This window comes from Henckelia pumila, chromosome 4, assembly GCF_033568475.1.
Source record: "Henckelia pumila isolate YLH828 chromosome 4, ASM3356847v2, whole genome shotgun sequence".
Classification (NCBI taxonomy): Eukaryota; Viridiplantae; Streptophyta; class Magnoliopsida; order Lamiales; family Gesneriaceae; genus Henckelia; species Henckelia pumila.
Window position 1 is genome coordinate 54,148,525 of NC_133123.1, and position 23,428 is coordinate 54,171,952.

Genomic DNA, 23,428 nt, shown 5'->3' on the forward strand with positions numbered 1-23,428 from the left:
AATCAAATAAACATATCAGGACATGTATGAACTCGTTCCTCATATAATCAATTAATCCAATCAAGTACTGAATTTAAAATGATATGCATGTCTTTAAACTTCTGGATTATCAAACTCAGATAATCAAATGAAATTCTTCTATTCTTTCTTTCTTTCTTTGGTTTGGGATCCCGAGGCTAAAAACATCCACAATCACACCGACTCTCCTCTTGAGGTGGATATGGCATTCTTTAATCAGCATTATAGTGAGCTACTCGACAAGGTAGTAAATCGCCTACCCAGCTACTCAACTACAATCCCTAGATCGTCTAATTCAAATTTAATAAATCAAGGCTCAATATGAATGCATATGTAATCTAATGCACTCAATATAAATTCAATCATATAATCAATAAGCAATCAAATCATGCAATATGTGATTTCTTCTAGGACACTCGAATCAATCCCGACTCGAGTTAATCGTCCTATTTCATTCCAAAGTCATCTTATACCTCTTCTTTGTCGTTCCAAAACTTCAATCTGAAAACAACAATTCTCAATTTAAAAAGTATCCAATCAAGTTCATAAATCGATATAGAAAGACATCGATACTATACCGGCTCAACTCTTCCAAACTTGCCAAAAGCTGCAACTCTAGCAACTGCAAGGACTCCCAATCAATCTATCAGAAGAAGTCACGGATCAAAATCGATATCAAAACTCAATCAAAACTCAATACGATCAAAAATATCGAAACGATATCCAAAACTCAAACTGACGGCATAACGGCTATAAACTGACCAATCCGGAAATGCAGACAGCAAAAAAACAGCTCAACAAACTCATTCCAATCCTCAAACATCAAACCCAACACAAAATCAACACATCTCAAAAACATCATTTTCGAAAATGACAATAAAAATCATAACAATTCTGATTGTCGTTAGATCTTCGAACCGTCTTAGATAAACGATCACTGCTAACTCATAATCATCCTCTCCGAATATAAACAAATTCTGACAACATCAATAAATTCAAACTTCTCAGAATTAAGATAAACTTACTTTCAAACGGAGCACTCATCGCTGTGATCACAGATATCAAGTCAGAAATCAATTCTATCGGACGGATTGGGCTAGAAATGAAATCACAAAAGTTTGGATAAGCTTTTTGGTCGCTTCAATGGATGGAACACGGTTGGGGAAGGAGATGAGAGGATAAGAAAATGACCAAGTCAAGTAGATAATATAACAAATCCCATAATTGCGTTTCAGTCCCTGAAAATTCCGAAAATTGCAAAATTGTCCCTAATCAATAAAAGGTCCGATCTCGAATTCTAAAATCACTGCTTATCTCAAATAACATCAATTAAGATAAAAAACGGGGCGTTACACTTCAATAGGCTACTGAACTTTGCAACATATTCTTCGATATTTAATTGTCCCTGTTGCAAACTTGCAAACTCTGCTCCTTTGTCCTTTCGATATGAAACAGGAAAGAATCGTTGATAGAAAGCAGTTCGAAATACAAACCAGGTAATAACAGTACCTTGATTTTCAAACGCTCTCTTCGTTTCTATCCACCAAATTTTGGCAAGACCATGTAGTTCATGAATCACCAGTCTCACACGACGATCATCTGTATAGTCGAGGGATTCAAATAACTGCTCAATATCTTCCAGCAAATTCTCATAATCAACAGAGTTCTCAATGCCTTGTAGTTTTGGCGGGTTGAAGGACTGAAATCGTTTCAGCAGTTTTTCCATCAAATTTGCATCACCACTCATCGTATCAACAGACGTACTACCCTGTCCTAGTTCAGGTGCTGTTACTGGTACCTGTGCAGAATTAGTATGTTCTGGCTGATTCGTTGCCAATGTCTGTCTAGTGGTCGGTACTTGATGGGGAGGCATATCTGATAATCAAACAGATTAATGTACAATTCATCATCATATCATATCCTCCTCTGATTAGCACTTTCATGCGTCGTCAAGAGATCGAGTTTTGATTCAGTCTCAGTGAAGACATGCTTCCATCCAAATCATATAAGCAGGGAGCATGCAATTCTCAAAGCCGTAAATCATTTCAAATAATAAACATGCTTCAAGAATAAATAAACAATCAGATAGAAGACTCGATCTACCCTGCTCATCTATTCTCAGTCCGAGAAACTTAAGCTCTGATATCACCAGTTGTGGGGACCTCGGGTTGCTAATCTCATCTTAGGGTAATTAATGATTAATAAAAAAATTAACCAAGTCTTTAAAAGAATAATCAAACCAAATAAATTTTTTTTTTTTTTAAATCTTGCACCTCGCTCGATCGGTTGAATTCATCCGATCGACCGAGCTGGAAATTCCATTTCTCGGGTCTGATCATATTTTGGCCTCGCTTGATTGATGGAACTCACCCGATTGAGCGAGCTCAAAATTCCAATTCTCTGTTTTCCAAATTCACAGGCCGCGCTCGATCGGTGGAACTCACCCGATCGAGCGGGCTCCCCTGTCCAGAAAATCTGCAGAACAATTTTTGCTATCACAACTTGGAACATGGCATGATTCATCATCAAACATGGATTTTAAACATGTTATAAAATCTTGAAACATGCATACATACATGTAGTAAGTTCCTAGCATCAAGCCATGCGGCTATTACATCAAACTAGTCGTTCAAAAAACGATAAAAGTCACAAGGACATCACTACTTATACATGAACTTCAACCCAAAATAGTTCTATGATGTTTGATGCTTCTAGACATAAAAGTTCAGCTATAACCCGAGTCCACACTTGCTACATCTCTCTCCCAAGCTGTCAATGACGTCTTTGAATAGCTCCAGCCCCCTCTGTTGCCATGCAAATATACAAAACAACAACAGCCGGATAACTCCGATGAGAAATCATTCCCAGTATAATCGATATATAAAACGTTAAATAAATCATATCAAATCTAATCATAATCAACTCAATAGTAGAGAAAATAACACATATATTGATCAAGAATTGATTCATAAAACGTCGTTTCCATCAAGATTTGTAAACGATCTTGACATGTATATCCATCTATCGTAGCCATTCTTGACTCGAAAATAAGGTCGCCTCAGACCTTGGCAATATAATCAATTCCATACATATCATATCAACAACATATCGAATTCAAAGATCCACTACCTGAGATGAATCGACAACATCAAATAAAATCAAAGCAATAAACAAGTATGTGATTTTGGCGGGACAACTCAAGAAGCTTCATTCTTGAATTTCAAATCCCTGACTTGCAATGTTGTCTTATACCTTTGTATTTTCTCTATTTTGAACGCTTCAAATCTGAAACATAACATCAAAAAATTCATATCAAACTTCATTCAATCTTATCATTTCAGAATCGATTCAAAATCATCTTTAATCTTCAATCAAATTCACTTCAAACCTCAACTTCTTCTTCTTCGGTTCGAGTCAGAGTCTTGAGTCGTTAGCCTTCAAACTAGTATGAAATTGAAGAATAAAAATACTACAATGTCAAGAACATCTCAAAGAACATCTCAACTCAATCACCGGCTATCAAAACGGTCTCAAAACACGAATCGACAGCGTAGCGACTGAAAATCAGTAACCGACAAAATATCGAAATCAATATCAATCTCATATACTTCAAATCCACATGTAGCAGCAAGATAACATCATATATCCTCATATCAGCAGCTATAATCATCAACTATATGCTGGAATTCATGATTATATACAAATAAGATAAACTCGTCGATCCGGTTTCGAATATATCGCGCATATAAACCTCAAGAACATACATAGAGCATAAAATCCGATCTCTGCAACATTTAAATCTTCAAACCATTCCAAAATAAATAAAAACTTACACTAGATCGAAGCCCTAGTTGCAAGGATTCCAAAACAATTTTCGGAAACGAAATCGAACGATTGGATCAAAAGTTACGGGGTTTTGAAAATCGGAAAAGCAAAGAGAAAGGAAGGTCTCGACTCTTTGTTCTGCATTTCTGAATTGAATATCACACATACACGCATACATGCTGATTAAGCAATAATAATCTGATAACTTCAAGCCAAATTGCATTTTAGCCCCTCAATTCTTTAGTATTTGCAATTCGTCCCTCAGTCCTTATTTTAATTCAATTTCAATCCTAAATAATTTAAGAATATTAGAATTTAAATCAAAACTCTAATAATTCCCAAATTAATTATACTCGGATTAAAATTAAATAAGTTCGGATTAAATCAAATAATCCCGGGCCTTACACAACCGATATTCAAAGCTCCTTACAGAATGAAACCTATTGAACTGAAGGAATTGAAAGAGCAGTTGGAAGATTTACTGGCCAAAGGGTACATTAGACCAAGTGTTTCACCTTGGGGCGCTCCGGTTCTATTTGTACGAAAGAAGGATGGATCAATGCGACTCTGTATAGATTATCGTCAATTGAATAAAGCAACGGTAAAAATAAATATCCACCTTCTAGAATAGATGATTTATTTGATCATTTGCAGGGTTCATCTATTTATTCCAAGATCGATCTGAGATCTGGATACCATCAGTTGAGAGTTCGAGATGAATATATCCCTAAGACTGCATTCAGAACCAGGTATGGACATTATGAATTTATCGTCATGCCTATTGGATTAACAAACGCTCCAGCAGTTTTTATGGAATTGATGAATAGAGTGTTTCAGAAATATTTGGATGACTTTGTCATTATTTTCATTGATGATATTCTTATCTACTCCAAGATTCGAACCGATCATGCAGAGCATCTTAGATTTATTTTTCAAAATTTAAGATCAAAATAGTTATATGCAAAACTGTCGAAATGTGAATTCTGGCTATATCGACTTATCTTTCTTGGACATATTATTTCAGATGTTGGAATTTCAGTCGATCCAAGTAAAGTTGAAGTTGTGATCAGTTGGCCTAGACCGACATCTGTGTCAGAGATACGTAGTTTTATGGGCTTAGCAGGATATTATCGCAGATTTATCAAGGATTTCTCCAGCATTCCCAAGACTATTACTCAACTGACACAGAAGAATACACCATATGTCTGGACAGAAGCTCGTGAGACTAGTTTCTTTGAGCTGAAGAAGAGATTAAGCAGTGTTGACTATTCCTTCAGGTATTGGTGATTTTAATGTATATTGTGATGCTTCTCACAGGGGATTAGGATTTGTGCTTATGTAAAGAGGGAATGTTATTGCTTATGCCTCGAGACAGTTGAAGCCACACGAAACAAGATATCCTATCCATGATCTGGAGCTTGCAACCATCGTATTTGCTTTGAAAATATGGCGACATTATCTATACGGTGAGAAATTTGAAATTTATTCGGATCATAAAAGTTTGAAATATCTGTTTTTGCAGTTTGAATTGAATATGAGGCAACAAAGATGTATAGACTTGTTAAAATATTTTGATTGTGAAATCAAGTACTATCTCGGGAAATCCAATGCTGCTGCTGATGCTTTGAGCAAAAAGATATGTTCCTTATCTTTATCTACGATTAGTGTATCTGATTTGATTGAATATTGTTGTACTTATGGTTTAGAGTTTGAAACAGGTGTACAGCCTATTCGAATCTCTGCTATTCAAGATAAACCAGAATTGTTTTTTAAGATCAAAGAAGCACAGAAATCTGATCAGAATATTCAGTATTCAGTTGAGAAAGTCAGATCGGGACACCAGTCAGAATACCATGTCAATGATTATGGTAGTTTATATGTGAAATAATTTTATTGTTGTGCCAGATGTTTCAGATTTGAGATATCAGGTATTGAAAGAAGCTCACTGCAGTAGATACAGTATTCATCCTGGTTGCATAAAGATGTACAATGATTTGAAGAATCAGTATTGGTGGAAACAGATGAAATCTGATGTTACAGAATTTGTGTCTAGATGTTTAAATTTCCAACAGGTGAAAGACGAAAGAAAGAAACCGAGTGGTATTTTTCATAGATTGTCTATTCCGGAATAGAAATGGGATCATATTTCCATGGATTTTGTTACGAAGCTAGCATGTTCATCCAGAGGTTGCGATGCCATTTGGGTATTTATTGACAGATTGATGAAATCAACATGTTTTATTCCGTACAAGATGATGTATAGACATGATCAGATGGCATAAATTTACGTTAGGGAAGTGGTAAGACTACATGGTGTGCCTAAATCTATTGTTTCAGATCGAGACCCTAGATTTACATCTTACTTTTGGCACAGTCTGAACCAAGCTCTAGGTACTCAATTGAACCTTAGTACAATATATCATCCGCAAATTGATGCACATTCGGAGCGGACTATCCATACACTTGAGGATATGCTTAGAGCTGTAGTGCTAGATTTTGGCACTAATTGGCAAGATTCCCTACCACTCGTTGAATTTTCTTATAATAACATATATCAGACAAGTATCGAGATGGCTCCATTTGAAGCATTGTACATAAAAAAATGTCGATCTCCTCTATATTGGGATGATATCTCACAGGTACCTGATATTGGGCCAGATATGATTAGAGAAATGACAGAGAAAGTGAAGCTTATTTAGAAGAGAATAAAAATAGCTCAAGACCGACATGTTAAATATGCGAATATCATACGCCTACCTCTATGTTTTGAGCAGGGAGACATGGTATTCTAGAAAATTTCTCCTTTCAAAGGCACTGTTAGATTTGGAAAGAGAGGGAAGTTATCTCGGAGATTTATCGTACCGTATGAGATTCTTGAAAAGATAGACGATCTTGCTTATAGACTTGCACTTCCTCTATCTCTTTCTGGAATTCACGATGTTTTTCATGTCTCTATGCTCCGAAAATATCAACCCGATGCATCTCATATTCTTCAACCTGATGAAGAAGAACTTGACGAGACTTTGAGTTATTTTGAACAGCCAATACAGATTCTTGATCGCAAAGAAAAGCAACTCAGAAACAAGTCTTTTCCATTAGTCAAGATTCAATGGAGTCGTCACAGAGTTGAAAAAGCTACTTGGGAAGTTGAAGCAGATATGAAAAAGAGATTTCCCGTGCTATTTCACTAATGTGAGTTCTTATTCAGTGTTTCTGTTATTTATTATCTTATATGTGTACAGATTGCATGTGATTTCAAGGACAAAATCATATCTTAAAGGGGGAGAATTGTAAGGCCCGCGATTATTTAATTTTAATTCGAGAATATTTTATTTGAGAATTTTTGAGTTTATATTTAAATTCTAATATTCTTAAATTATTTAGGATTGAAATTGAATCAAAAAGATTTACCGAGAACTGATTTGCAAATATGAAAGAATTTAGGGACTAAAGTGAAATATGAAAATTTTGACTTGGACACTTGTTTAATTAAGATTTAAGCTGACATTTATCATTATCTTCAAAGAAAGAACCGAGACCATCTACTTCATTTAATATTTTAGCCAAATTTGAATCTTTCAAAGCTCGTATATTTCTATCCGTCCGGTAGATTTCAGAATTGAACATATATTCGCGATCATCTCGTCGAGGGATATGTTTTGACGTTAGTATTCTTAAGTTTCAGCATGGTTCGAAATTATGGATGTTGGGAGAAATCATAAATGATTATGTATTGATGTTCTTGACGTTCTATGCATTGTTATATCGAAGTCGGGTCGAATATTGAACGTTGTTTGCATTTGTTATGAATTGTACAGTTTCTGTTCGAACCCTATACCTTTTGATATGCTGTAATATTATGCTATACATGCTGATATGCGTTTTGTTTGAGTTGAAAAAGATTGATATGTTGTTATATTTGAGTTTCGGTTACTGATTTTGATACCGTTACGCCTCCGGTTCACAAATTGATTCAATTTCGAGTCTTGTTGATCGAGCTGAACATGATATGAGTTAATCTCTGATATTTCTAGCTTGTGATCACTTCCTTTCAGATTGGTAGTGAAGCTTGATGACTCGGAATTTCATATTCGAACCGATAGAAGATTGATCAAGGTTTGAAGTCACTTTTACCTTAAAGATTGAGTTGTGAGTTGAGCAGATTTTTATGTGCGTTTTTTGTTGTAGATTTTCCAGAATTGGAGCTTCTAAGAATCAACAAAAAAGGTATAAGCAGGCACTGATCCAGCTGGGATAGAACACTCGAGATAAATCTGATTCTCGAGCTTCCCAATCTAAATCACATACATAGATGTTTATGTGCTCTTATTTGCTATACATGTTTTGTGGTTTGAATGTTATTTGTTGCTTGTTTTGCACATTTTACATTCATCGATTATAGCATGATGCCATCTTTTGTATGAATTCATCTTGTGCCACAAACTAAGAAAACATAGAGGGCCGAACGACCTAGATTGCAAAAGACATTTGGAGGGCTATAGATGAGTGACATGGAATGTAGATTTACTTCCAAAGCTAGATGATTCACTATAGTTTCACAAAATTTAGGGGATTGAGATACTTGACGCCACCTCGATTGGTAGAGTCGGTGGTATGATTGAGATTTTATTCCCCAGGATCCTAAGAACTAAGAATTCATTAATATCAGATTTGATAGCCACTTTTAAAACATGTATCTCATTCATAATAATTATATTGCATGTTATGTCGTTTATACTGAGAATTATATTCTCACCGGAGTTATCCGGCTGTTGCTTTGTTTTGTATGTGTGCATGGCGACAGGTGGGGCAGGAGCTGGTCAGAATCGACATGGGTAGCTCGAGTTAGAGTCTTAGCCGTGGGACTCGGGTTTTAAGCAGATGAAATATTATATAGACTTTGCTAAACATGTTAGAAGACAAGAACTTGTTTATTTTTTGAAGAGTAGCAACTTATGTAGTCTTGTATATGTTTCTACGCATCGAGTACTCGTTTATGCTCGAGATTTCATGTATTCTAGATGATTAGATTGACGTTTGAATGCGTGTATATTATTTAGTAGCTTGATGAAGATTGAGATCATGTTCATGCCATTTTTTAGATTTGGAAACCTTAGAAATTCTGATTTTTGTAGCAGAGCACGGACCCTGTACATGCCTCCGTGCATGGGTCCGTGTGGTCTATACTCGAGGCAGTAACTTTATAAATTTGAGATTTTGTGCACGGACCTAGGCACGGAGTCCGTGTAGAAAACAAAAACTCGAAGTTTTTGTCTAATAATTATGCACGGACCTCAGCATAGAGGTGACACGGGGTCCATGTACCTTGCAGCCATAGATTCTTGGCTACAGGTTAATGAACGGACCTGTGCACGGAGTCCATGTATATTTTTTTTACAAAAAATCTTTGATTATTTTGTATCAAGTTTGAGTCAATCATGTTTATTTATTAATTGCCCCTAAGATGAGATTAGCAAAACCGAGGCCCCACAACAGGTGGTATCAGAGCTTAAGTTATCAAGTCCGCTTGCTTTATTTAATTTTCATGATATTGAATGTCTTAGTTGAGTATATGAATTACATGCAAGAATGCTTACCTATTTTTCAGAATTAGATGATTGCATGATTTTTTATCTTTACTTGTCAAAGCATGCGTTGTTTGAGCACCAATATTAAAAATTGTACTCAATAATAATCGACATTCTCATGTGAACCGATCAGAGAAGGATGGGAATAGAATTTCTGAATATGATATTGTCTTGTGCACTAATCCTTTTGATTATCAGATATGCCTCCCTGTCGAGCACCGATTACGAGACAGACAGTGGCCGTTCCTCAGGCAGAGCAGGCAAATATACCACAGCCAGTGGTAGACCCTCAAAATTCTCGGGGCAGTACATCTACTGATCCGATGGACGTGACTGTTACACCGATGGAGACGTTGTTGAAGAGATTCGAGTCTTTAAAACCGCCAACTCTGAAAGGAACTGAGAATTCAGTGGACTATGAGAAGTGGTTAGAAGACATTGATCAGTTGTTTGAATCTCTGGATTATTCTGATGAAAGTCGTATCAGATTGGTAGTACATCAACTTCATGAAGTTGCAAAAAGTTGGTGAATCACTACGAAAAAGGCTTTGGAAAATCGAGGTACGAATATCACTTGGACTTTGTTTAAAACTGAATTATATCAACGTTTCTTTCCCGTCTCCTACAAAAAAGACAAAGGGAAGGAATTTTTTAGTTTGAAGTAGGGACAGTTGAATATCGAGGACTATGTGGCCAAATTTTCTAGTTTTTTGAAGTTTTCTCCACATATAGCGGGAAATGATGAGTCCATGGAGGATCAATTTATAAATGGTTTGAATCTTTGAATCTAGATTTATTCACTCTAGTAAATGCTGGAAGACCTAATAACTTTGCCGATGCACTTAATCGATCAAAGGGAGAAGAAGCTGGCTTGTTAAGACATAAAGGAGCACCTGATGTGACGATATTTTCCTATATTTATGTGTGTTAATTGGTGTGATTAGAAGAGTTTGAATTGATTAAAATTCATTGTATAGTTACTAATGAATGTTTTTGGTTGGATTTAGGGAAGGAAATGAGCAAGGAAGAAGAATGTTGTTTGCACATGTTGTTTTCACAACAAGTAGGAAGAATCATGCGCGTTTGCACACCAAGTAGTGCAGATAAGGATTGACAAGCGCATTTGCACATGTTGTTGGCACTACATGATGCTCAATTGAAGGTGAATGATGCGCGTTAGCGCTATGGAAGTGCGCAAACCATGCGCTGAAGAAAATAGATGACGCGCGTTTGCGCAACCTGTGTGCGCAGAGTTTTTCAAGCAGAAATTATGCCGCTCGATCGGCAGACTTCAACCGATCGAGCGGTGCCAAGAATTGTGAAAACAATAGGATTGGAAAAAGACTCTCGCTTGATCTGCAGACTTTAACCAATCGAGCAAGACGGGCTGTTCGGGAAAAAATCAGTAATTTCGAAATTTTTATTTTTAAGGACTGTAGCCTTAATTAAAATATATATCTCGAATTTTAGAGTCTTGGAGGGCATTCTGAATCGGACTTTGAAGTTTTCCTTTGGCGGCTAGTTTTGTATTCCAACTTTCTCAAGATTTCTTCTTTTCTTTTGATATTTCTTTAGTTTTTCATGAATCGTTGTGGCTAAACCTTAGAACTTGGTTGAGGAATACAAGACCTTGATTTTGTTTATTCATGAGATTCGAATTTTTCAATTTTTAATTCTTATTGAGTAATAAAAGTTTTTCCATTGTATTTAATGCTTGTATATGAGATTTTTGGATTGGCCATCTTAGGATTTGCTATACAAACTATAGCTAAATTAGAATTAAAATCCGTAATTGTTTGAATCAACTAATTTGCAAAGCAACTGCATTTATTATTTTCTACTGGTGAATTTGTTAAATCGTAGGAACAACAGTTGACTATATTAAATACAATCGCTGGTATTTGTGTTGTCTAGATTCATTAGTTTTACTCATTTGAATGCTATCTTAAATTTAAATCTGGATCGCTGGTATCCTAGTTGATTTATTGGTAAGGGTTAATCTAGAACGCTGGTGTCTAATGAACTAATATTAAGGTGAAACAGGAATTTGATTTTCAATGTTGAATATTTGATGAAATTAATTATTTATATGGAATCGATGATTGAATGAATAAATATCAAGGGTGTAGTCGACCGATACCAAGGCTTGTTTCTTATTGATTTCTTCAGTTTAATTTTCAATCTTGCATGATAGTGATAATATTTACTTTAAATTGCTTAAAATTTTTAGTAGTTAATTTTAAAACTCAAAACCTCATTTATTTATTTTCAGTATTTTTAAGAACACACTTAAATTTAACTTTCCTCGTGGGAACGATCCCTGCTCTCACTGCTACGTAATTTATTTATCTGATTGGAGTCGGGTAATTTGGGCGCGACACGACTAAGCGCTACCAAATTTTGGCGTCGTTGCCGGGAAAGGCGTTTAATTTATTCGTGTTCTTGTTTTTTTATTTTTTATTTATATTCTTTTTTCCCCTGTGCTACTCTGGTTTGTTCATACATGGCTTTCCATCGTCGGTAGAGAGAAGCTCGAAAGAAACTGGAGGAGGACGAAAATCAGACTGAAATTCGTGAGGAAGAGATGGCTGCCAATGCCAATTTGAGCCTGAGACAGCTTGGAACTCCTGATCTGAAACAACAGCCCTTATGCATTACTTTCCCTACCTTAGAAACTAATGCTACTTTTGAGTTAAAATCAGGGCTAATTCACTTATTACCTTCGTTCCATGGTTTTGCTGGTGAGGATCCACATAAGAATCTCATGGAGTTCTATGTGGTATGCACGAGCATGAAACCCCATAGAGTAACAAAAGAGCAGATCCAATTGAGAGCCTTTTCGTTTTCATTAAAGAATGTTGCGAAGGATTGGCTATACTATTTACCCTCTGGATCCATCACGACTTGGACTGGGATGAAGAGGATTTTTCTGGAGAAGTACTTCCCATCTTCTAGAGCAGCAAATATCAGGAAGGAAATCTATGGGTGCAAGCAATTTACAGGGGAATATTGGGAGAGGTTCAAAAGGCTTGTAGCTAGCTGTCCGCAACATCAGATAAGTGAAAACCTGTTAATTCAATATTTCTATGAAGGTTTGTTGCCTCATGACAGGAATATCGTGGATGCGGCCAGTGGAGGAGTTTTTGTGGATAAAACTCCAGAACAAGCAAGGGACCTAATAGAGAATATGACTGCCAACTCTCAGCAATTTGGCACCAACAGAAGTGATTTTGCACCCAGAAGAAATAACGAGGTAAATGTTTCTTCCCTTGAACAAAAACTGATTGATCTGACGTCTCTTGTGCGTCAAATGGCTGTAGGGAATGGACAAAATGTAAAGGTTTGTGGAATTTGCACTACAAAGCAACATGCAGCTGACATATGTCCCACGCTTCAAGAGGGATCTATTGAGCGAGTTAATGCAGCAGGAGGATTTCCAGGGCCACCACAATAGAAATATGATCCTTACTCCAACACATACAATCCAGGTTGGAAGGATCATCCCAAACTCAGATATGGAAACCCTCTAGTGAATCAATCGAATAATCAAGCATACAGGTCACCGTATCCTCCACAACCACATCTTCCTCAAATTCCAATGCCTGATGAGTTTTTAGAAAATATTGTTAAGGATCTTGCTACTAATACTGCCACTTTTCAACAGGAAACGAGAGCAAGTATCCAACACTTGAACACCCAAGTGGGGCAGTTGGCAACCGCCATTAACAGGTTGGAGGCACAAAATTCTAGCAGCTTACCATCATAGACAGTGGTGAATCCAAAGGATAATGTGAGTGCAATCACCTTGAGGAGTGGAAGAGAGTTGAAGGTTCATGAAGAAGTGGTGCAAGAACCAGTACATAATATCAATGAGGAGAAATCCAAGGTAGAGGAGGATGAGACAGTTCAAAAGGATGCACAAAAAGGTAAGTTTTCTCCCCTTTTTGAGTATAAACCTGTAGCCCCTTTTCCCTTAGCATTGAAAGATTCTAGGAAGGATGAAGGAATCAAGGGGTTGTATGAAATATTTCGTAGATGCGAGGTAAATATCCCTTTGTTAGATGCTATCAAACAAGTGTCTCGCTATGCAAAATTTTTGAAATAATTATATACTGCGAAAAGAAAACAAAAGTTAAAGGGGTGTCAGAAAGTTGAATTGGCAGAATAGGTTTCTGCTGTGATTCAAAGAAAGGTACCTACAAAATGCAAGGATCCAGGTATGTTTTTGATTCCTTGTAAAATAGGAGATGTTCAGCTTGACACGACCATGTTAGATTTAGGAGCAGCAATTAATGTCATGCCATACTCTGTTTATGCTTCCTTAAAACTAGGGCATTTGAATGAAACTGCAATTGTTATCCAGATGGTTGATAGATCTACTATTTGTCCTAGGGGTGTGTTAGAGGATGTTCTTGTGCAAGTTGGTAATTTGGTTTTTCCTTCTGATTTCTATGTGCTTGATATGAAAAATAATGATTTGAATAGTCTAATTTTACTAGGAAAACCATTTTTGAAAACTTCAAAGTCTGTCATAGATGTTAACAATGTCACTCTCACTATGGAGTTTGATGGAGAGATTGTTAAGTTTCATATTTTTGACACCCTGAAAATTCCTGGATGTGAAAGTGTTGTTAATAATATTTATATCAATGATCACTTGTCACAAGAACACACGAAGGATGTGAATGAGGATAAGTTGAAGGAAGTTATTGCACAACCTGCTAAAAATTCTATTGCTGAAATTTTTCTCTCTGATTTGCAGGTAACTAAAACTGAGCCAAAACTTCCTCCAGATCGAGCAAAAGGAATCCCAATGGAAAAAGGAAATCAGAATCAAGAGACTGGAATCCCCAAAAAATCAAAGAAGAATAAGCATAGACAAAAAATAACTGCAAAATTGTTCAGATGGGTGAAGGTGGACAAGGGAACCAGATATGACCCACCTTGAGAAACTGAAGCATACAGTCGGGCCGACGACTGTAAACAGAGGCGCTTCTTGGGAGGCAACCCAAGTGGAGTATTTCTTTTCATTCCTAGTTTTTATTTATTTTTTGTTTTGCATTTTTACTTACATTGGGGACAATGTAAGATTTTAACTATGGGGGAGAGGACTTAGCCAGTCATTGAGAGAATTTAGCCGTGTTTTTATGAAAAAAAAATTTAAGAGCTCATAGTTTGTGATGAATTAGACTATTGAATATCACTAGCCCATGATGATATCTAATTGATGACATGCATGCTTTTGAAAATAGATGATTTTCTAACCTTGGAACACTTTGATCTCCAATGCAAATTAGACTTTGATATGGTTCTTGAATATTTTAAGCACACATGTTTAACTGGTGAAGTGTAGTGATGTATTAGATATTGTGGATGTCTTTTGGACCATTTCACGATAATAGGTGTTTGTGGAACATGATATTTCTTGAGTCTTGATGATCTATTTGATATGGCATATTCAATCTTGGGCGCACCTTTAAAATATTTTATGAAATGTTTATGAAAATCCAATTAACACCATCCGGGTTGCGAGCAAGATGTTTGAAATCCTACTCGTCTTGTTTGTGGCTAAGTATGCGGATAAAATGGGGTTAAAATTTTGAAAATTTTTGAAATAACAATTCCATCCGGGCTTGGAATATGAATGAAATTCTATTCACTATTTCATAGCTAAGTTTGCGGACCTAATGTGATTGTAGTTCCATCTGGGCTATAGACGAGGGGATTGAAATTCGAATCCTATCTAGTTATAGCTAAGTCTGCGGGTAATTATTGGGACTTTAAAATGTCGGGTGCAAAATCCGATGGTGCATAATTATATCTCAAGAGATTTGTGTTGTGTTGAAGGATTGTTGAGAAGAGGGTTCTTGATTGTGAAGCATTACACTGAATTGTTATAGGTCGGCGAACAGTCTTGAGACTTTGTCTTTTGAAGTTGCATGTAACTAGGGTAACATGACACACACAAGTGTGGGGCTATATATGTAGTTGAAATGTTTGGATATTGAACTTGTTCCGTTGTTAGCATTTTAACGCCTTTCTTGATCATGCATTGAGTTTATTCCTGAGGCACAAATGTGAATATCGTGGTTATTTTTGTTATGGATTATGAGTTCGAACTTATTTTGGTTTTGTGTTTCTCGAGGGCGAGCAAGAATTAAGTATGTGGGAGTTTGATGTGAAAATATTTTCCAATATTTATGTGTGTTAATTGGTGTGATTAGAAGAGTTTGCATTGATTAAAATTCATTGTATAGTTACTAATGAATGTTTGTGGTTGGATTTAGGGAAGAAAATGAGCAAGGAAGAAGAATGTTGTTTGCACAACAAGTAGGAAGAATCATGCGCGTTTGCACAACAAGTAGTGCAGATAAGGATTGACAAGCGCATTTGAACATGTTGTTTTCACTACATGATGCGCAATTAAAGGTTAATGATGCGCGTTAGCGCTATGGAAGTGCGCAAACCATGCGCTGAAGAAAAGAGATGATGCACGTTTGCGCAACCTGTGTGCGCAGAGTTTTTCAAGCAGAAATTATGCCGCTCGATCGGCAGACTTCAACCGATCGAGCGGTGCCAAGAATTGTGAAAACAATAGGATTGGAAAAAGACTCTCGCTTGATCCGTAGACTTCAACCGATCGAGCGAGATGGGCAGTTCGGGAAAAATCTGCAATTTAGGAATTTTTATTTTCAAGGACTCTAGCCTTAATTAAAATATATATCTCAAATTTTAGAGTCTTGGAGGGCATTCTGAATCGGACTTTGAAGTTTTCCTTTGGCGGCTAGGTTTTGTATTCCAACTTTCTCAAGATTTCTTCTTTTCTTTTGATTTTTCTTTAGTTTTTCATGAATCGTTGTGGCTAAACCTTAGAACTTGGTTGAGGAAGACAAGCCCTTGATTTTGTTTATTCATGAGATTCGAATTTTTCAGTGTTTAATTCTTATTGAGTATCAAAAGTTGTTCTGTTTTATTTCATGTTTGTATGTGAGATTTTCGGATTGGCCATCTTAGGATTTCGCTATACAAACTATAGCTAAATTAGAATTAAAATCCGTAATTGTTTGAATCAACTAATTTGCGAAGCAACTGCGTTTAATATTTTCTGCTGGTGAATTTGTTAAATCGTAGGAACAACAGTTGACTAGATTAAATACAATCGCTGGTATTTGTGTTGTCTAGATTCATTAGTTTTACTCATTTGAATGCTACCTTAAATTTAAATCTAGATCGCTGATATCCGGGTTGATTTATTGGTAAGGGTTAATCTAAAACGCTGGTGTCTAATTAACTAAGATTAAGGTGAAACAGGAATTTGATTTTCAATGATGAATATTTGATGGAATTAATTATTTTTAGGGAATCGATAATTGAATGAATAAATATCAAGGGTGTAGTCGACCGATACCAAGGCTTGTTTCTTATTGATTTCTTAAGTTTAATTTTCAATCTTGCATGATAGTGATAAGATTTATTTTAAATTGATTTAAATTTTTAGTAGTTAATTTTAAAACTCAAAACCACATTTATTTATTTTCAGTATTTTTAAGAAAACAATTAAATTTCACTTTTCTCGTGGGAACGATCTCTGCTCTCACTGCTACATAATTTATTTATCTGATTGGAGTCGGGTAATTTGGGCGCGACACGACTAAGCGCTACCAGCACCTTTTGTACCACACCCACCACAACAGCCATTGCCATCGCCATGGAATCCCCCTCCATTTCAGAAACCATCATTCTCGTTTCCGGCCAAAAGGGAAGCAATTCAAGAAGTCACGCAGTAGTTCTTCCAATTCATGTGGGTCACGACAATTTAGGCATGGACAAAGTTCTGTCTATTCAGGTGCCTATTGCAATAGATGTGAAGGACGTCATTCTACTGATCAATGTAGAGGAGTGTCTGGCAGTTGTAATATATGTCACCAAGTCGGTCACTATGCCAAGGTGTGCCCTCAACGTGCAACAGAAAGAGAAATCGATGCAGATTGTTTATAGAAAGTGGTCAGATTTAGACAGAAAATGGCAGATGAGTGGAAATTCTATGGTAAGGGTTCTAGAGCCAAGATCCCATTGATATATATAATATATATGACCCATTTATTGCAGAAAGGTGCAGAATGATTTTTTGTTTATGCAGTAGATGTGTAGAAATCTAGTCCAGAATTGACAGATATACCATTGGTGAGAGAGTTTGCTGATGTCTTCCCAGATGAAATTCCGGGATTACCTCCAGATCGAGAGGTAGATTTTAGTATTGAATTGATGCCAGATACGCAACCAATATTCAAAGCTCCGTACAGAATGAAACCTATTGAACTGAAGGAATTAAAAGAGTAGTTGGAAGATTTGCTGTCCAAAGGGTACATTAGACCGAGTGTTTCACCTTGGGGCGCTCCGGTTCTATTTGTACGAAAGAAGGATGGATCAATGCTACTCTGTATATATTATCGTCAATTGAATAAAGCAACAGTAAAAATAAATATCCACCGCCTAGAATAAATTATTTATTCGATCATTTGCAGGGTTCATCTATTTATTCCAAGATCGATCTGAGATCTGGATATCACCAGTTGAGAGTTCGAGATGAATATATCCCTAAAACTGCATTCCGAACCAGGTATGTACATTATGAATTTATCGTTATGCCTTTTGGATTAACAAACGCTCCATCAATGTTTATGGGATTGATGAATAAAGTGTTTCATAAATATTTGGATGACTTTGTCATTATTTTCATTGATGATATTATTATTTACTCCAAGAATCGAACCGATCATGCAGAGCATCTAAGAATTATTTTGCAAACTTTAAGTTCAAAATAGTTATATGCAAAACTGTCAAAATGTGAATTTTTGCTATATCGACTTATCTTTCTTGGACATATTATTTCAGATGATGGAATTTCAGTCGATCCAAGTAAAGTTGAATCTGTGATCAGTTGGCCTAGACCGACATCTGTGCCAGAGATACGTAGTTTTATGGGCTTAGCAGGATATTATCGCAGATTTATCAAGGATTTCTACAGCATTGCCAAGACTATTACTCAACTGACACAGAAGAATACACCATATGTCTGGACAGAAGCTTGTGAGACTAGTTTCGTTGAGCTGAAGAAAAGATTAAACAGTGTTAACTATTTGTAGTAACCCGCATTTCTAATTAGTGATTAATGAGTAATTAATCACATGATCATGTTTAGATTAAGTAAAACAAGATTAAGTAAGTTCCTGTTGGGATAACGGACTTCAGAAATGGATTCAGAGCACTCGAATTAGTTGAATTGGATCAGCAGGATCAGACGCTCCGAAGTAGACTTTGGAGGATCCGAAGTGGATCGGAAGCTCCGTGCCAGGATCGGAGGCTCCGATCGAGATCGGAAGCTCCGATCTAGACCAGGGCACACGTCATCGCTTACATCAGCAAGGTGACATCATGGCTGACGTAATATTGAGCGATCGGAAGCTCCGAAGGTGCGATCGCAGGTTCCGATCGTGATCGGAGGTTCCGAACCGGGATCGGAGGTTCCGAACGCTGTCTATAAATAGAGGGTCCGAGAATTCATTTTCTCGCACCAATTTCGTCTCTTTTCTCTCGATTTCTAAGCCTTCTAACTCAGATATAGGGAGATCTAGGAGTCCTACGGGGAATCCGGAAGTGGCTTAGTGATCTAAACGTCGTTGCGGAGCTATGGCCTAGTTTTGAGGCTATTGACAGAAAAGAGATATCGACGGACGCAGGTATAGCTTTGGCATCCTAAAATTATTAGGAGTATGCTTTAGCTTAGTTAAGGCTTTTAGAGCTTAATTGTTGATGCATGGATATTTGCATTGTAGTAGCAGTAGACTAAACTTGTAGGCTTGAAGTCTAGGTCAGTGGAGCTAGGTTTGACCAGCAGTGTTAGAGGTACGTAAGTACTGACCGAGATAGCCGACATGATATATTTGCATGTATGTTGCATGAGTATGTGCTATATGATTTATCATGTTTTAGCATGTTTTACCGTCTTAGCACATACATGATTTTACGTGTGACTGCATCCGGAGAGATGTGAGTCATTGACAGTCTCCATAGGGAACAATGATCTCATTTTGGATTCGAGTCAGGTATGACAGTTTTCACATGAGGCTTGTATCCTGTTTTGGATTCGGGTCAGGATGGGGTTGGTTCAGCCCTGATATGGAGTATATGAGTACCCCGCGGAGTCGCTCTCTAGCCGCTACTGTATATTCTCGGCTCCTTGAGCAAGTGTTTTCACTTGAGTTTTAAATCATCTGTGTGCGCATATTTGTATTTATGTCATTGCTTCGTATTGAGCGTTCTAGCTCACGCCCTTGTGCTTGGGTATAGTGTACCTTGTGGCGGGGCAGGATTGAGGCTGGACGGTTCAGGCGGCTCTCAGCAGGATTGAGCTTGGGAGTGTGTGAGGTTGTAGAGGCTAGGGATTTATTTACCCTGAACCTTCGATTTGGATGTATAACAGTACTTATACACTTGTGATATCGTCGGTTGTATTCTGCCGATTGGATTTGTTGTATTTTAATTATCCGCACTTTACGCTTTAAGCTTTTATTGCGTGCGCTTTTACTATAACTCTGATTAGGTAGTGGATCCGGGTTGGGTCACTACATTTTTGGTATCAGAGCGACTCATTGCACTGGGAATATCGTAAAGCGGATTTAGTAATTATCTGTTCTTGTGTAACAGATGGCGGATTACGACGAGAGCCATGATAGCATAGACGACAGTCGTTGGGGCGATCAGGATGATCGTAGACGTCTAGGACAGCCCAAGGAGCGCAGGCGAGTGAGCATGCGTAGATTCAAGGAGGTTAGCCCAAAGCCTTTGACGGGTGGTGAGACAACTAAAGAGGCGGAAGATTGGCTTAAGAGGATGGAGCATTGCTTCAAGGAGTTCCGTTGCACGGCTGAGGACATGATGGAGATTCTTGCCTTTATGATTGAGGGCAGAGCGAGGAAGTGGTGGAGATCTACTTCCACACCATTCATAGAAGCTAGAGGAGCAGCTACGTGGGTTGAGTACCGTACTGCTTATCAGAGGTTGTATTTTCCTCCAACTCTTCGTCAGGCAAAAGCCAGTGAGTTGTTGAGTTTGCGACATGGGACGATGATGATCGAGGAGTACCAGCAGAAGTTCTTTGATCTACTACCTTTTTGTCCTCATATTGCTGATAGTTCTATGGCAAAGTTCGATCATTTACTTCAGGGTTTGAATCCTGATATTCATCGGATGGTTGTTGTGGGCGGCGATGGGACTTACGAGGATTTGGTGGACCGTTGTCGCCAGGTCGAGGGCAGTATTCGGAAGAACAGGGGACTTTACTCTTCTTCTTCCAGGTCAGCGAGTGCTAGTGCTTTGGGCCCTAGGGGGCAGTCCTTCAAGAAGCCAGGAGGTACTTCTTCTTCTTCTTCTGGATCTGGTGGAGTGCATAACTTTGGTGGTCAAAGGCCGAACCGTTGTCGTCAGTGCCGACGCAGACATCCTCCAGGGTAGTGTGGTCGATCGACCACTGCATGTTTCCAGTGTGGCTAGGAGGGTCACATGAAGAGAGATTGTCCTATGCTGATTGGGGCAGTGAGTGGTTCCGGAGGTTCTCAGGCATCTGTTCAGGCACCTCAGTACCAGCAGCCACCTTTCCAGCAGAAGTATTCGCAGCAGCGCCAGCTGCCGCAGCAGTCTCAGAGAGAGCCTACTAAGACTCCTTCTCGGGGTCATTCTTCTTTGAGGCCACGTGCCCAGGGTCAGGTCTTTGCGCTTAACCAGGAGCAGGCAGAGGCTGATAGTGATCGGATGATTGCAGGTATCTGTAGTTTATGCGGTTTTCCTGCATATGTTTTAATTGATACCGGTGCATCGCATTCTTTTGTTTCAGCACGTTTTGCTAAGAAGTATAGATTACCATTTATTCCTTTAGACGTGTTGCTAGTGGTTTCTACTCCCATGGGGAGCGAGGTTTAAGCCAAGCGTCTAGTTGTGGGTTGTGTTTTGGATTTCGAGGGACATCAGCTTAGTGCTAACCTGATGATTCTAGCGATGGAGGATTTCGATTGCATCATTGGGATAGATCTATTGAATACCTATCGAGCGATAGTGGATTGCTATAAGAGGTTTGTTCAGTTTCATCCAGAGGATGACGAGTCATGGTATTTCTATGGTGAGGGAGCGCGACCCCCGATGCCAGTGGTTTCAACTCTGAAGGCCCGGCGTGCTTTAGAGTCTGGCGGGGAAGACTACCTTATCTTTGCCATTGACGCATCCTTAGGAGAGCCAGATATCTGAGAGATACCAGTGGTTCGTGACTTTCCAGATGTGTTTTCGGAGGAGATTCCAGGTTTTACACCAGTAAGGGAGATTGAGTTTGTCATTGAGTTAGTGCCAGGGACTGCACCGATTTCCAGAACTCCTTACCGATTGGCACCGTTAGAAATGAAAGAGCTGCAGAATCAATTGAAAGATCTTCTTGATAACGGTTATATTCGACCTAGTGTTTCGCCATGGGGAGCCCCAGTACTGTTTGTCAAGAAGAAGGATGGGTCGATGCGGTTGTGTATTGACTACCGTCAGTTGAATCAGGTGACAGTGAAGAATAAGTATCCTCTTCCGCGGATAGATGATATCTTTGATAAGTTTCAGGGTACTTCTGTCTATTCGAAGATTGATCTGCGGTCTGGGTATCATCAGTTGCAAGTTGGACAGGAGGATGTTCCTAAGACAGCATTTCGTACGCGGTATGGACACTATGAGTTTCTAGTGATGCCGTTTGGTTTGACGAATGCTCCAGCTGTTTTTATGGATCTGATGAACAGTGTTTTCCACGACTTTCTGGATAAGTTCGTGGTGGCGTTCATCGATGACATTTTGTTGTATTCTCGCAGCATGGATGAGCATGCCTACCATCTCTATACAGTACTGCAGGTCTTGAGGGAGAGACAGTTGTACGCGAAGCTGAGTAAGTGTGACTTTTGGATTGACCGAGTTGTGTTCCTTGGTCATGTCATTTCTCAAGAGGGCATATCTGTTGATCCTAGCAAGACAGAGGCTATTTTGAATTGGTCACGTCCGGCTACAGCTTCTGAGATTCGTTGTTTCCTTGGTTTATCAGGATACTATCGTCGTTTTGTGGAGAATTTCTCTCAGATAGCTAAGCCTTTGACTCAGTTGACAAAGAAAGACGTTTCTTTTGTTTGGTCTGATGCTTGTGAAGACAGTTTTCGTGAGTTGAGACGTCGTCTGACGACAGCTCCAGTTCTTGCTTTACCGTCTAGATCAGGTGGTTTTGTAGTCTTCACTGATGCTTCTCTCCAGGGTTTGGGGTGTGTGTTGACTCAGAATGGCCACGTGATCGCTTATGCCTCCAGACAGCTGAAGACTCACGAGGAGAACTATCCCGTACATGATTTAGAGCTTGTAGTCATCGTCTTTGCTCTTAAGATATGGCGTCACTATTTGTACGGAGAACGATTTGAAATCTTCACCGATCATAAGAGTTTGAAGTATCTGTTCACTTAAGCTGAGTTGAACATCCGAAAATGTCGTTGGATGGATCTGTTGAAAGATTACGATTGTGAGATCAAGTACCATCCAGGTTCTTCAAATCCTGTTGCTGATGCGCTTAGTCGCAAAGTCTATGTGAGTTCCCTTCGTACCAAATCGGTACGGAAGGCAGTGGAAGAGTGTTGTTCTTCAGGATTCACATTCCTTCATAAGAAAGAACAACAAGGGATTCGTGTTTCTTCTGTGCTTGTAGAGCCAGCGTTGTATCGACGAATCCGTGAAACTCAGAATTCTGATCTAAAGACGCAAAAGTTGGCCCGTTTAGCTAAGGGTAGTAATACTTCTGGTTTCCATTTGCAGGGAGACGGTCTGTTGTGTCTTTTTGGTCGAGTTGTGGTACCCGAGGATTCTACTTTGAGGGATGAGATCTTATCGCAAGCTCACCACAGTCGATTCTCTATACATCCAGGCAGCATGAAGAT